The 3,856-nt window shown below is 37.4% G+C and overlaps 1 non-coding gene across 1 annotated transcript; it reads left to right on the top strand.

Annotated features, from left to right (window-relative positions):
- Positions 1-2,214: 2,214 nt before the first annotated feature.
- Positions 2,215-2,287, top strand: TRNAF-GAA (transfer RNA phenylalanine (anticodon GAA)). Its single transcript has one exon. It is a non-coding gene; the product is annotated as a tRNA-Phe (tRNA).
- Positions 2,288-3,856: the final 1,569 nt, after the last annotated feature.

The following is a 3,856-nucleotide window of genomic DNA, read 5'->3' as shown; positions in this document are numbered from 1 at the left end:
CCCTCCGGTGGCAGAAACTTTTCGTACGTTTTAGACATATCCCATTGCGTTCATTGTCCACGCTGTATGAAACGGGATGATTCAGATTGGAATTAACGATGGGGGGAGGGGAAATGTTAAATAACAAAATTTCAACGAACCGAGAAGAAGAGAAAAATTGGATAAATATGAAAATTACATTTAATCTGATGGTCGTAGGTTCAAATCCCTCCGGTGGCAGAAACTTTTCGTACGTTTTAGACATATTCCATTGCGTTCATTGTCCACGCCGTATGAAACGGGATGATTCAGATTGGAATTAACGATGGGGGGAGGGGAAATGTTAAATAACAAAATTTCAACGAACCGAGAAGAGGAGAAAAATTGGATAAATATGAAAATTACATTCATGTTTTTAGTGGTATAATCGCAGGTAAAATCAAAGATCTTACGTGGAAGATTTTATCTTGCTCTGAACTCGGCCAAAAGGAATTTCGCACCGATCTAATACATTCTCCAATACATTATAAAATGTTAATGAATGTTTCATGTCGATAATTTTATCAATGCATCAGTTCTTGACGCCGAGACGTATTTTCTGCAACTACCCCTTCTCTCCTCTCGTCTCCAGTCCCTTCTGTTCTTAACTTCTCCTTCTTCTTCTTCTCTCCCGTCCTTCTCCTCTATTTTTATCTCATACCGCCTTCCCTACTTTTCTCGCCTCTTGTCTCCATCCCACTCTTCTCCACTCCTCTTATCTCCTCTCTTGTCTTATATTTCCGACTCCACGGCACTGTTCTCCTCATCTTTTCGTTCTTCTCTCTTTCTCTCTTTTACTCTACTCTCCACTCCCCTCTTATCGTCTACTCCTCTCCTCTCCAAACTCCTTTCCTCCTCTTCTATCACCTCGCTTTCCTTCCTCTCTTCTCTCCTCTTTGCTCCATTTTCCTCATCTCTCCTCGCATCTTTTTCCATTCTCCTCATTACTTCTCCTATCCACTTCCTCTGTCCTTTATTTTCTTCCCTTCTCTACTTTTCCTCTTCTCCTTTTGCTTTCTCTTTTCTCCTCTCCTTTGTTCCCTTTCGTTTCCTCTCTCCACTTTTCCTTTGTGTTGACTCATCTACAATGAAATACTATAAAATCGACGTTGTTTCTTTCTGAGAGTATTGCAACAAATGTAATACTGATTTTTTTCTAGTTTTATGCAATAATATTTGGATATCTTTCTTTCGCGTATTTTGTAAATACCTAATATGCATGTGGCAACCCTGAAATTGAGCCTAACTCTACATGCAACCCACCAACGCCTTGTGTAAATTTTGTTGCCTAGTTTAAAATGTCGTTGTCCTAAAACTTTTGAGAGACACTGTACAACTTTCTTTTATATTTCTTTTTTTACATTTCTTACATTTAATGTATTATTAACTTTTACACGCCTTCGTCAAGGAAAACTTAAAAAGTTAGGGTAAAATTTTATCATAGTGTTTATGCTGAGTGATCTATCTCTCACTTACAACTCGAATTCTTGAAATACTGGAAATGGTGAAATGTTTTATTTTTTGGTTAAATGATAAATAAAGAATGAAAACATATAGTGGTTTCTGAAATGTGCACTCAATTTTTTTTCGATTTTACTTAGAATACTAATTGAACTTTCCTTCTGTTATTAGCAACAAGAATAACACCATTTCTGATATTCTGTAACTTAACACACTGGATATTTAAGTGCCGCCATTGTAACCATAAGTTAATGTATTTTAACGATTATTTTACTATTGAAAAAACGATATAGAAAGTAATAATCTTACTACAAACCACATTATGACAAAATTTCCCTCCTCGGCTACAAAATTTCCCTTTTCAATAATTTTCCCTTTATATTAGAAGAATTGAAACATGCCGCTAGAAAACATCATTAATATTATTATTAGTAGAAAATATTACCAAATTATTTTTTTTTTTAAGGGAACAATTTACCCGACGAAATACGCGAGCCCAATATCTTCAAATTTTTCTGCAATATTTATATGTTTCATGGAATCTCACTTTTCCCTTGTCACCTAAAATTTTACTTACATGTCCTTGCAATGAGGGAAATTTCCACTTCGTGTGGCAACACTGCATTGTGGCAATCTTAAAGTTCACACTTCCGTTCGAGCGAAGTCCATTCACATCATCTTTTATGTACGCTTCCTCTCGCGCCACGTGACTTCGCTGCAGGAACATGTGCATCAGCCGAAATAGCTCAGCTGGGAGAGCGTTAGACTGAAGATCTAAAGGTCCCTGGTTCGATCCCGGGTTTCGGCAACTAGTTTTTTTCCTTTCTTACCTTTACGTTTGTTAATCATTCTTCGAGCATAAATTGATTTGATTTGATTTATTTTACTTCGCTTTTATGCCACTTTTAACTAATTTGCGAAGATGGGAATGAGAGTTCGCTTCGGTCTGAAAGCTCTCTGTTAGGCTACAGACTAAAGAGGCTTGTGTCGCCTGTCACTTGGGTTTAATAGTTTTCTCATGGAAGAAATTATTATTATTATTTATTTGTTCAGCACAGGAAACATCTCCCAATTATTGTGAATATATAGTAGAGGCGGCGAATGTGGAATGGTCGGCAAAAGTGGAATACCATGATATTTACAACTACATACGTCTACCATCTATCGGGGTAGTTTAGAACCATCAGACGGTATGTACAGATGGCAGAACTGAAGCAACCCCTGCCATCCACTGTGAATGTTTGCGGACTTTTTTTTCCTTACCGTCGTATTGTACACACAAAGCAAACACAAGGTAAGATTTCTGCAAGTGTTCTATGTGACATTGTTCACCAATGTCGTATCTAAATAAGCATTGTCAATTAGGTGTCCTGGAAGATTCCGTTATTATCTAATTTAAGATTAAAAAAGAAAAGTAGTTAGCGGGTAATGTGGCATAGGTGAGGGTAGTTAATTTGGAATACTATTCCACATTACCCTATCTTTTTCAGGCCTTGATACAATTTGTTAAAATCACATTTTTATAGTTTTATGACTTCCTGCATGCAATTATAAGGTACAGCTAAATGGCAGAGAATGTTTATCATGTTGTGGAGGGTTCAAGACACCCTCAAAGTTTCTGCAACTTGTTAATGAGAACATTTGTGGCAAATATTCCCTCGACATTGATCTTATTATGCGGCAGCCATTCCTTCTTCAGCCCTTATTACTGTTCTTATTACGAAATTAGATTTTCCTAAACCCTTGCAGAAAAGAAAATGAAATTGTGCCCATGTTAATGTATTATGAGAAAAAAACTTATATTTAATCTGCATATGCTCAAAATGGTCTCTTTATATTTTGCAGATTCACAGACCCTCCCAGAATGCCGAAAGGAGGAGTACAGAAGAAGAAGTGGGACCCAGAGGAAATGACGCAGGCAGTGACAGCAGTCAGGCAAACAAAAATGGGATTTCTGCGTGCCAGCAAAACATATGAAGTTCCACGGACCACAGTATTTCGATTAGTTAGAGAACATTCTGACAAATCTGCAGATGACGCTGCAAGAATACGGGTAGGTCGAAAGCCAATCTTCTCTCCAGCCATGGAAAATGATCTTTTCAGTTATGTCTTAGAAATGGAATCTCGTTACTATGTACTCACAAAACGTGACATTTGTTCAGTTGCTTATCAATTGGCTGTTCGAAATAATGTGAAGCACCCGTTCTCTGTGGTAAGAGAATGTGCTGGTAAAGACTGGTTTAGATTGTTTATGCAAAGACGTAAAGATGTAGTGAGTCTTCGAAATCCCACTGGAACCTCATTTGCGAGAGTAAATGGCTTCAGTCGCGAAAACGTGGCTAAATTTTTCAACAACTTGGAAAATGCCTACAAGAAG

Source organism: Lepisma saccharinum, chromosome 13 (assembly GCF_977018435.1).
Source record: "Lepisma saccharinum chromosome 13, izLepSacc3.1, whole genome shotgun sequence".
Lineage (NCBI taxonomy): Eukaryota > Metazoa > Arthropoda > Insecta > Zygentoma > Lepismatidae > Lepisma > Lepisma saccharinum.
This window is presented reverse-complemented; position numbering and strand designations above follow the sequence as displayed.